General features: G+C 38.0%; 1 protein-coding gene across 23 annotated transcripts in view; it reads right to left on the bottom strand.

Annotated features, from left to right (window-relative positions):
• The window catches only part of DGKB (diacylglycerol kinase beta), a 909,303-nt gene that overhangs the window by 734,663 nt on the left and 161,837 nt on the right, over positions 1-12,803 (bottom strand). Inside the window, exon 1 of one of the 23 annotated variants that reach the window (XM_079932529.1) lies at positions 8,520-8,706. The exons of 21 other annotated variants lie outside the window; for them this stretch is intronic. The gene's annotated coding sequence lies outside the window, so the exon portion shown is untranslated. Of the gene's footprint in view, positions 1-333; positions 372-8,519; positions 8,707-12,803 lie in introns of those variants that run through there. One more of the 23 variants, XM_079932531.1, reaches the window with a different exon arrangement.

Raw genomic sequence — 12,803 nt, 5'->3', positions numbered from 1 at the left:
GGATGTGATTAGATTTGCATTTAAAATAATCACTCCAGCCACTGAATTGAGAATAAACTGCAAGGAAAGAAAAAGTGAAAGTTAGAAGATTAACAGAAGGGTATTAGAGTCATCCAGGTAAGTGTGGTGATTTTATTGAATTATACATATGGTGACAAGATAAGCAAATGTGGACATGTTTGAGACATATTCTGGAGGAAGAACCAAAATCAATAATTATTGATATGTTAGATATTAGGTAAAGACAAAAGGAGATATGAATAATGCATATATAATGAAATATATTAAATGTGAAAGTATAAAATATACAAAATATGTAAAGTAGGTACCTACTAGATAGCCAAGTGGGGATAATGAGTTAATAGTTGTCTATACATGTCTGGAGCTCTGAAGAGAAGTCTGAGTTCAAGATCAAACGTGGGTGTCACTTGTATGTAGATATTTTAAAAAATACATTGAAGGGCTTCCCTGGTGGCGCAGTGGTTGAGAGTCCGCCTGCCGATGCAGGGGACACAGGTTCGTGACCCGGTCCGGGAAGATCCCACATGCTGCGGAGCGGCTGGGCCTGTGAGCAATGGCCGCTGAGCCTGTGCGTCCGGAGCCTGTTGCTCTGCAACGGGAGAGGCCACAACAGTGAGAGGCCCGCGTACCGCAAAAAAAAAAAAAAAAAAAAAAAAAAAAAAAAAAAAATACATTGAAGCTGTGGGGAGAGTATACAAAGAGAAGCTGGCATACAATTGAGCCTGAATGAAGTCTAAAATTAAAAGATTTTCTGGAGGAAGAGTGGCCAACAAAGGAGGCTTAAGAAAAGAAGCCAAAGAGTTAGGAAGAACTCCCAGAAGACTATCAGGTTATAAAGGCAAGAAAAGAAACTGTCTAGAATAATGTGAGACCAACACTGTGATAAGCTGTTGAGATGTCAAATAAATTTAGGACTTGGAAGCACACATTTGATTTAACAATGAAGATAATTTGCAGGAGCAAGTCCAATGCAAACTTCAGGGTAGAAATCAGATTTTTTTCAACTGCAGTAAGAAGAGAAGTAGAGAGAACCCTTGCAAACAATTCTTGTCAAAGTTAGTGCTTCTCAATCTCTTTTGCAAGCTCAATTCTCTTTTAATTTCTTAAATGTTGGGATTCCTCTCTTTGAATTTCATTCTACACACTTTCATAAGTTATCTGAACTATATCTTTTCCTTTAAGCAAAACTTTGACCTCAGAGCTATTTCGTTACATTCACCTAACTTCTTTCTGGAAATGGATTTCTATTGTGAAATTCTCAGTGGTACTTCAACTCCGAGTCCTCACCCCAAATAAACACACACATTCTTGATCATCATCCTTTTTTTGTGACTGGCAACAGCTTCAGTGAAGTTGCTCAAGTCAGAAACTTGGGAGTTCTCTTTGACTTTCTAGTCTTTTCCATGACTAAGTACAAACATTCAGATGTCCTGTTGATTTTTGTCTCTCTTACCACTCTACCAAGGATTCTATTCCTATGCCAGTCTTTTTTTTTCAACCTGTATGATTTTTTTTTCAACCTTTCTTTTCAACCTTTCTTTTTTCAATCTACCTCAATTTTGTTTTTCCAGTCTACAGTCCTCTTCCTCTCACAATTTACTCTCCAAATTAAATGCACTACTTGAGTCAAATTTGATCATCTTACTTCCCTTTCTTGAAATATGTTGGTTTCTCAGTGCAACCAGGAGGAAATCCACAATTCCTTAGCAAAATGAACAATTTTTAAAACATCACTCCCCCTTGACAATCTACTCAAACTATATCCTACCACTTCCACTGCCATACAAAATTCTTAAACCATAAAGCAACCAGTTTCCCAAAGTACTGTATTATTTCTTTCTGTTTTTACATGAATTCTTTCCTTTATGCTCAAAACTCTTTCGGCCACACCATCTGAAATTAACTAACTCCTACTCATCTTTCAAAACTCAGTACAGGTATAATTTCCCATATTAACTGAGCTTTTGGCCCATCTCCCTTCTCCAACCCCTGCTGGCTAGGCATCCTCCCCAGGTTTGTACTGTTTCTATTATAGCACTTTTTGAAAATTGTAATTGTGTGTTAACTTGTTTGTCCCCTTGACCAAACTGTGAGCTCCTTTTCTTTGAAGCACTAGTACTTGTCATATAGGAGTAATTCTATTAATGCTTGTTAAGGAAATGGGTGAATACTACGTGTGACAAAAAATGGTTGCTTTGCTATTGTATTAAGAGTCAAAAAGAACATTGTTGGGATTAGAGAATTATAAAGTTACATAGACCTTAAAAACTTTTTAACATATACTTTGTTGTAAAAGTGGGGTGGAATTATTAAGTCATATAGAATGGTTTAAAACAAAAAATGATAGTTGGAGACAGATGATCTTGATTCAAAATCCAACTGCAATGTAACAGTTAATGACCTTGGGAAACCATTTAACCTAAGTTTGTCAGTTAAGAGATTTAATAACCTCATAGGATGGTGTTATAGACTGAATCTGTCCTCCTCAAATTCATATCTTGAAGACCTAACCCCACCTCTAGCGTGACGATATTCAGAGGTGGGCCTTTGGGAGGCAATTAGGTACAGACGAGGTCATGAGGGTGGGGCCCCATGATGGGATCAGTGTACTTAAAAGAAGAGGAAGAGACCAGAGCACTCTCTCTCTCCCTCTCCACCATTAGAGGATAAAAGAAGGTGGCTGTCTTCAAGGCAGGAAGGGAGCCCTCACCAAGAACTGAATGTTTGCACCCAGATCATGTAACTTCCCAGCTTCTAGAACAGTGAGAAATATTTATTGTTTATGCTACCCAGGTTCTGAGATTCTGATATAGCAGCCTGAATGAATTAACACAATGGTCAAGCTCACAGGATAGTCAGGCTTTTAGATAAGATACTGCGTAAGAAAATGATTTATGCTCTCCATTGCTTTTATCAAATATTGGTTATAATTTTGAAGACCCAGGTCATGAAGCTATTGAAGAGGCAGAACCAGGACCAGAAATCTAGGTTCTACAGGTTTGGTTTGGGCATAGCACTGCTTGGATCTCCTAGGTTTCCAGTGGGGCCATGTGGGCCTAGAGTGGTCACAATTCATCTGCTCTGGCTGTAACTGGCCTTTTCCATTTTCCCAATGTACTATACAAATTATAACACTTTCTAGTTGTGCACTGACTGCATCAAAGTTAGATATCACTAGCTTACAAAACCAGTCCACCTCCCCCAGCCCCACTGCCCACCAATGGTCTGTCCTGGTTGCCAGGCACTGACTGCTTTTAAAGTAGAACACTAACAGGGTTCTGGGCAGGCAGCTGTAACCCTGAAGCTACTGGCCAGAGGCAGAGCTTCAGGGCCCTTTGGAACCAAGGAGGGCCTGTTTATGGTCATGAAAATGGCTTTCCAACTACTCCTGCAGCAGCTGCACGGTACTCTGATGGTATTATCTGAATTATGGATACAAGGCTTAAGTCTCTTTGAACATCCCTTGAAATTTTTGGTTTATGCTGCTTTGACTGATTGTACAGTAAAAAGTTGATGCACTTTGAGGGAAAATGACCTAGCCAAAGGATCTGCTGCCTAAAGGATAGAGTATCTTGAAGTCAGTAGGAGGAAAAAACTCATTACATACACCTTCGATGCCCTTGAACCATGTGCAGTGGAGGCCAGTCCTCTGATGCTGTAAACTCTGTGTCTGGCAGAATTTAATATTGATGTGAACAGGTCTAACTTTTCACTGGGGGATAGAGTCAACCTTCTTGACTGAGAACAGAAAAGCCAGTCCTATAAAATTTTACTTCATGGAGTGATGATGGCTTATCTTGAAGGACAGTCAAGGTCACTCAAAGCCATCAAAACTACTCCATTCCAGGGGCTTCCCTGCTGGCGCAGTGGTTAAGAATCCGCCTGCCAATGCAGGGGACACGGGTTCGAGCCCTGGTCCGGGAAGATCCCACATGCTGTGCAACTAAGCCCATGTGCCACAGCTACTGAGCCTGCATTCTAGAGCCCGCGAGCCGCAAGTACTGAGCCCATGTGTCTAGAGCCTGTGCTCTACAACAGGGGAGGCCACCGTAGTGAGAAGCCCGCCCACTGCAGCACAGTAGCCCCCGCGCACTGCAGCTGGAGAGGGTCCGCGCCCAGCAATGAAGACCCAACGCAGCCAAAAATAAATAAAATTAATAAAAAAAAAAAAAAAAAAAAACTACTCCATTCCAAAGCGATTGAGTCCAAAAACATCTTAAAAACATCTCAGAAGACTGTAGAACATCAGAGGGAAACATTTAATATTATTCATGTGAACATTCAGCTTCAGGAAAATCTAAAGCTGCTTGTCCAAGAATATGTTAGCTGGAAAGAAAGAGTGCAGGAGCTGAAGGAACAAAAAGGGATGCTTTAAAACTTCAACACCCAATGAGAAAAGAAGGGCAGTGATAAAGATAGCCAGTTAAAATACCTGACTGAAACTGTGCTCAGATGACATTCACAGATGATGCATATGATCATGAATATACAGGTAATAACCATATAAGTATTTGCTGTTACAAATACTATAAGTAGAAGGCAGATCTGAAGGTGGACATCTCTTAATTTGATTTTAGGTCATTAGAGTTTAACTACTTGGAAAGAACTACTAGAAGTTACATTGAAGAAGCAGGTATGAGATGTGTGTCGTCTGGAGGACAGTAATACCTGCAATGTGGGAAAAGTGATTACTCTAAGAGAGAGATTAAAACTAAGGTTGGCAAAGCTCAAGTGATAACAAGATGTATCAAAAAATATAATTCAAAGTATGTTAAGACCCCTGTCCAGTAACTTTAAGAAGCATGATTGCTTTGACAGAGGTGCAAATTGGATAGAGACTGAGAGATTAACTAAGATAATTGCCATTGCCATTCATGTGCAGGATACTTGACACTTTTCAAAGAATTTCAAATACAGTGATTTATGTAGCAGAATCTTTCCAAAACCAAAATTAGTTTTACCTCTTCACGACTCTGATGTCCACACAGTAAAAGACTAAATTTGTTAAAAGACTGAGTACTGTTACAGTAAAGTTGATTACCATCACACCTATATGCTGTGATTTAATTAGTATCACTCAATATCTGGTAAAGATTTTATGAAGCCTTTGTTAAAATTCAAACTCTGCTGCCAAGTAGTAACATATTATAGGGGCCCAAATTTTTAGGGGACGTGAAAGTGAGCTGCCCATTAATTCCATTTATCCAAAAATTAATATGCATTTTCTCTGTACCGGAGAGGCTACATGAATAAGACAGCTTCTCAGCTTTTAATTAGAAGTTCTTATCCTCTAACAACATTCCAGTGCCTGTACAAGAAATATTATTGTAACATCACAGACCAAAGTAATTGCATAAAAATACATAGGCTCTCAGAGAAGAGAAAGATAAATATACCCATGCGTGCAGCACAGCAGATGTTAAGATGAAGTTTTGGTTGTATCTGAAGCATGGAGACTTCACTTAGGTAAAAAAAGGGAGAAAAGGCTTTTCATGGAAAAAAAAATATACAAAAGGCAAATGAGCAGAGAACAAAGTTAAACATTCTTGCAGCCTTCCTTCTTGTCTCTCTCTTTCTGGCTTCCTCTAATTCAACCTTCACAATTCCACTGCAAAAGGAATGAAATCTCTAACCTGAGGCATGCCAATCATATGCTAACATGGGCTATCAAAGGCCCAAATCTGAATTTGTGAGTCTCTTAGTTTTCTAGTTTCATGGTTGAAATTTCCTGTTGTTAAATGTATTGTCTTATTAAATATTTTGCTTCATTTTTTTAAACAAAGATGGCATAAGAAACGTTAAAAAATTCTTAGTCTGTTTCAATGCCTCCAAAAGTTAGTTCCCAGACAAACTTTGAAAATTGCTGACACTCCTTTTTTTCTTTCTAACTATATTATTTCTGAAGCTTTTTGGAAATGTTCCAAGAAGAAATGTGTGGAATGCTGCTTTGACCCACTTAAAGAGTTATTTATCTTGTGACACCTTTGGGATGGTAAAATAAATAATGTTGCCTAGTATTGGAGACATTTTCTTATACAACCAACTGTAATATAAAGTAGAATACTTTAAAAGTAAGAATTGGGGAGCAAAAGAACATGAGGAGAAAGAAATGGAGAGATTAATTCCAACCAAGGAAGACTGAGAAAGACTACAGGAAAGTGTCTACAAGGATGGGGTGGGATTATGAATGTATTTTCTGAAACTAGCTATTATTCACCTAACAATGGTCCTGATACTCTTTCCTCACATTACATATTGACATATCTTGTGTTTTGTAAGCTCCTCTTTTGTACATGAGACTGTTATGATTTATTACCATGCCTATTTCTATATATTACCGATTTTATACCTGTCCCAAAATATTATATATATAAAATGCCTAAAATATATAATTTGACAATAAGGCAAATAGTCTCATTTATAGAGTTATACATGAATAGGTGAATATAACATACAGTGAAATTTCAAAATTAAGTTCACACTTTATAGTTGCACAGAATCTGTTAAACTGTAGAATCTGTTATTTTGTACACGTACAATTTAAATGCACTGCTTTGAAACCCTTATACAACTTCTAAATCGTTCTTATATTATTCAAACAATTCTGGTAAGAATTAAGTCAACATCCAGTCAACCCTGGCACCCATATCACTGTACCCATCAGCATCCCCAACTGCTGTGATAGGCATTAGTTTCCCTTCCATCTGCAAAGTTCTCCACGATGTAACTAAGAAGGTCTCCAGGAGGTACCCGTGATCTCACGAGGATGGGCTCTTCGTGAGGGACCCTTACATGAGACATGGTAGTTTAGTTTTAGACAAAGTCGATGGCAGATGGTGAACATGCAAAAAGGAATTGAGTGGTCTCCTAAATTGTTAAGCACCCCCTGTTAAAAGATAAGCTGAGCACATTTAAATTTTCAAGAGTTTCTTTGAGCATACATCAGCTTGAATTGAGCAGCATGAAACCCAATGTAGTTAAGAGTGCTCTACCGAGAGGAATCAGGGGAGACCTTTTTAGAGAAGATGAGGAAGGGAAGCAAGGACATTGAATGGCTAAATCTTAGACAGCTGCCTTAAATAGGAAAGCCTAGTTGGCTATTTGTGATGGGTTGTTCTTGGGTTTCATCTCCTCAGAGCTGACTGCATTGACTCTGACTTAGATTTTGGTTTGCTTACATAGGCTACCAAGGCATTAGAGCCACCTCAGTCTAATGGCCTTCCTGTTTAATTACATTAACATCCCTCTCCACCAATACCTCTACACACATGCACACCCCTTCCAGAAGATGTTACTAAAATAGCAAAGAGAGAGAGAGGGAAGGTGGGGGGGGGGGGTGGAGAGAGATAGAGAGAGGGAGGGAAAGTCAAACCCTCAGGAAATTTGTTTCACTATTTTAAGCCAAAACTGATTTTCTTCTTTAATGACTGGTTTTTATGACCAAATGTCCCAAAGATGCCATTTCCATTTTCTTAAAGTAACCTGCATTTTCATTACTTCAGGGTTTTCAACTCCAGCCTCTTTGTAGATCATCTCCACATGAGTACTGTGCACATCCTTAGCCAATTTTTATCATCTCATCTCCTCATATGTGAATAGAGCTCTTTTCATGATGATTCCTGCCACCTGCTGGGCGCACAGCTGGCTGTTGTTGCCGCATATTGTACCGTGGTCTCCTCGTCCTTAACAAGGAGCTTCTCTTGAGAAGGAACATTTAGGTGGGCTAAAATTCTAGGCATAAGGAAATGTCTCAGTTCATATCTCAATAAATAATCTTTATTCTTACATCAAAAGCCAAGAAAGAACCTAACTACATAATGCCAAAGTTTCAATGTGGACATTGTTTCTGGGATTAATTTCTTTTTGTGGAAAAATCACTGATGTTGATTCAGTATTTTTTTGGTTATTTTGTTTGGGATTCCACTGAGTTATAGATCAACAGGAAGGGAAGCTGGATGAAACCTGACATCTTTACAAATGTGTCTTCACATTTAGGAATAGTGAATACGTTTCCACTTGCTCAGATCTTTTATATAATTTAGTCAAATACCATAAATTTCTTCATAAAATCCGTGCATCTTTACGGACAGGTCTATTTCTAGGTATTTTATAGTTTGTTTTTTTTTTCAGTTACATTATCTAATTGCCTATAGCTGGTTTATATGAAAACTGCTGATTCTGACAGAATGATTTTATACCTGGGTCATGACTCTCTTGTTTGCCAGTGTAGTAGAGAGATTTTTAAAAAAATACGTTTTTCATCCTTTTGGGATATTTTAAGAAAATGCGAGTTATATGCCTTTATTCACTCAATCTGCCATCATGATCCAGTTTCCTAAATAATATTTTTAAATTTGGGGGAGGAAACTAATTTGGGTATTTACAGCCCTACAATCCATTAAGGACAACATAACTCATTTGTAACCTGGTAACCATTTTTGTTACTAAATTACACATTGTGGTGCTAGTTGACTAAGTAACTGCTCCAACATGCCCACCTGAAAGAGGTCACTGGAAATCTCAGTAATTTAAACATTTTAGGTCTATTCTTCCACAATCCTTGCTGTCAAAAGAAATGAAAAGCTCCAAAGTTAGATTTTATCACTGAAAGTAGAAAAGAATGCAAATATAAACTTGTTTATATTGTAATTTGAGAAAATTTAATCTATAAATATTACTTTATTTAATAGAGCAAATCTAGCCAAGGAGTGAAAATGACAATGACAATTGTGATTTTCCTCCAAAACTTCAATTGATACTGACTAGTGTGATACTATTGTCACTGTCACATAGCATTGTCTTTTTATTCATTCTAAAGTTGATGTGAATACTGTATGCTTAGTACTGTGAATCCACTTATCTTCTCTACCCAGATTTTGAAAGTTATAATAACAAATACTTCTTTTGCTGTCAAATCAAATCAAATATAAGGCATTGATAAATTTTTCATTACCCAGGATCTCAGGCAGAAGGGCTCAGGACAAACACCAGACAACATGACATCCCAACTTAAAGATTTATTATATGTTTTAATTCCACACACTCACTTTCACACCTGACAATCCCATTCTTGGAAGTGATAGTTATTTTAGGGGTTGTATGGTTTATTTAATGTGTGTTCCAGTTTAGAAATTATTTTTTTAGGTTCTTTCTTTATTGCATTTTTCTTTGGCATAACTCTACTTATATTCGTTTTGCCTTTCCTTTTATTCTTGAATTTTTATCCTATTTTGAAAATGGCCTTGTGTTTCACTTGTTTTGTAGATTACTGGGCATGCAGGTTAACTGCTTGTTTGTATTTGTTTTCTGTTTTAAATATTTGTTTCGCTGCGTCGGGTCTTAGTTGCGGCACGTGGGATCTTCATTGCGGCTCACGGGCTTCTCTCTAGTTGTGGTGCACAGGCTCCAGAGTGCACGGGCTCAGTAGTTTCAGCACACAGGCTCTCTAGTTGTGGCACACGGGATCTAGAGCACACGGGCTCAGTAGTTGCGGCATGTGGGATCTTAGTTCCCCAACCAGGGATCGAACCCACGTCCCCTGCATTGGAAGGCAGATTCTTAACCAGTGGACCACCAGGGAAGTCCCAACTGCTTGTTTTTTACATAATAAAGTTTTATTGAACAGCATATTGACTTTATTTCCATATCTCTCCTTCCATTTTCCACTCAAGCACTTCCTGCTGTAGTTCAGTAAGCAAAACCTTTCTAATTTAAAAACACACCATCTGGAATTCTAGGCAATGGTCCTGTCTCTCAAAGAGTTGTACTCACTAACTTGATGAAAATATACCTTTCTTATTAACCTATATATCTCCAGTGTGGCAGTCACGGAGATGTGCCATGATGATGCAAGGACAGACTCCCTGTCCAGCTCTGCAGAGTGTGGTTCAGATGACAGCTTCCACTTGTGAAGTCTTTCTCATTCACCACAAATTTTGAGCCAAGGCCACTCTTTGGATGCAGCGGACAGTTGAGTAAACTGTGGTACAAAGGTTGTGTCATTTCTGCTTAACAGAGGACTCTTCTAACAGGCAACCTTTCATTCAGACCTCTCTGTTGGATTGGCAAAATTTAATAAATCCAAAATCTGGCCTGGAAGTTTCTCCTGCAGAATCCTGCTTCTTCTCCCCCTCTTTATTTTACAGGTGTTACTCCACAATAAACCTCTGTAGCCCTTCTGAGTAGATCCTCAGCATCTACTTCTCAGAGGATCCAAATTGCATAACATGAAAACACATAAGTGCAGGCTACTGAATTATGACATTTATCCACTGGGTAAAAACACTCCTGCTCTAGCCTTGATATCATGTGGGATGATATATTTATGAGTCCTTTATAATCACAGTCTCACCAACCGTACAACCATTTGTCTAGAATTGTAAAAATATACTTGTCAATATGAATAGTGTGTGACAAAGTCGATAATCATCGATAATCATCAGTTTGGTTTATTATATTGTGTAATGGTTTACATATTTTTATGAGGTACTTCAGACCCTCAAACATGAGAAATAAATTATACATCCATATTATAAGTTCCCCTATTTCTACAATTTCAGAAATGAATATGGTACTTTCCAGTTCGAAAAGAGCTGTTTTCAATGTCATTCTTCACTTCAGCTGCAGAAGTGTAGAGGACATCCTATTTTACCTTCAAACAACAGCAGCAACAACAGCAAAAGCACAGCACTGCTTTTTTCAAAGATCAAAGTTACTTTAACATTTTTTTTTTTAATTTTATTTATTTATTTATTTATTTTTGGTTGTGTTGGGTCCTAATTGCTGCACGTCTTTCTTTAGTTGCGATGAGTGGGGGCCACTCCCTGCTGCAGTGCGCGGGCTTATCATTGCGGTGGCTTCTCTTGCTGCGGAGCACAGGCTCTAGGTGCGTAGGCTTCAGCAGTTGGGGCACGCGGGCTCTAGAGCACAGGCTCAGTAGACGTGGCACACGGGCTTAGCTGCTCCGCGGCATGTGGGATCTTCCCACACCAGGGCTCGAACCCGTGTCCCCTGCATTGGCAGGCGGACTCTTAAGCACTGCGCCACCAGGGAAGCCCTAACATTTTGTTTTAAATAAAATGATTTATTCTGGGGTAGAGCGTACATGTTTACATTAAAAAGCACAAGCTTTTCATCATGATCCTAGCAAATCCAGTTTTTGATGTAACTCACTCAAAATATAATGAAACATCTCCCTGTGTCTCTTTAGAACACATTAATGTTTATGGAATTCCTTGTAAGTAGATGTAGGTGTAGATGTGCATGTAGGGTGTGTGTGTGTGTGTGTGTGTGTGTGTGTGTGTGTGTGTGTGTGTGTGTGTGTGTGTGTGTGTGTACACACAAAATAAGACAGTACTAGTAGCAAGGCTAATAAATGCTCCTACAATTATTTCAAGTGGTGGTTTTCATTTTCCATCTTATTTTCAACAAATATACAAAATCTCACAGATGCTGATGTATACTCTATTTTATTATTTAGGATTCTATTGGTTTCAAATGATAGAAGTGCAGGTAAAATGATCTTAGCCCAGATGTGGACTACGGCCTCCAGAACCAAGAACTTGTGAACCAGTTGTGCTCTCTGCCCCTCTTTCTCTCTCTCTCTCTCTCTCCATTGCTCATCTTTGCCTGTCTTGGCCTACTTGCTTTTTTCATAAATTCACATTGGAATGGGGGTGGGTGGTATATTTGTCCTTGAGAATCAGTTACCTTACTAAAATCCAAAGGCAATTGTTTGACAACTGTTCGATATGCTAGGGAGTGATGGAGCAAGACTTGATTGGCAAATAAGCATGCTCTAGAGCTCCTGGTGTTAACACGTGCTCTATACCCATTCCACAGCTAACATGTATCAAAAATTTTGTATTCTTCCTTTCAGTAGGTGGAAGATTTATTCTAATTCAACCAATATTAATAACAATCTACCATACTGCAGACACTGCATTAAGCACTGGAAATATGTGGATAAATATAGTATAGACATTTCCCTGAGGTAGTATATAATACAAAGGAAGAAAAAATGTAAAAATAAAATAATGAAAATATATATGATATTTGCTATAAGAAATTTATATGTAAAACTTTACATTAGTAAACTTGATTATCTTTAGGAAAAAAGGGTAGAAATTTGGGAGTAAGGAGAGATTCTACATTGAGATGATGCCTGATGAACATTTAGAAGAATTGATGTGTTTAACAGTTGAATTTTATAAATAAGAACATAAAGTGCTAAGGCATGGAGTCACAGAATAACACAGCACTTTGAATAATTGTAACTATTTCAGATAAATGGAGAAAAAAGCACATGAGTAAGCTTAATAGATAGAGTTATATGGATAGCCAAAGCCAGAAAAAGAAAGATCTTATAGGTTATGAAAAGAATATTGGAATTTATTCCAACATAATTAAAAAATTTTAAACAGGAGTTGGGTGAGCTAGGGGCAGTGAAAAATTTTTTTTTTAATTTTAAAGAGATCTTGCTGGCAAGAGTATGTAGAAAAGATTCATGAGTAACTAACTGTTGGCCATTAAATGAGATCGGGGGCAAGAAGTATAATTTCTTTAACCAAATCAGTGACACCCAAGATTGAAGACTAATGATAGAAACCTGAGCATCAGCATGATTTCTAAGAAAAACGCTTTAGAACAGACCTTAACTCAAACAAACAAAACAAAACCGAAACACTTGTCTCTTAGTTGTGGTTTAGTGATGGTTTGTATTCATCACATATACATACCAACTCGTTGTCATAAGTAAATATATAATTTGATTCAAAACACAG

Source organism: Stenella coeruleoalba, assembly GCF_951394435.1.
Source record: "Stenella coeruleoalba genome assembly, chromosome: 9".
In the NCBI taxonomy this organism is placed as follows: Eukaryota; Metazoa; Chordata; class Mammalia; order Artiodactyla; family Delphinidae; genus Stenella; species Stenella coeruleoalba.
The sequence above is the reverse complement of the archived record's forward strand: the minus strand, read 5'-3'. Positions and strand labels throughout refer to the sequence as shown.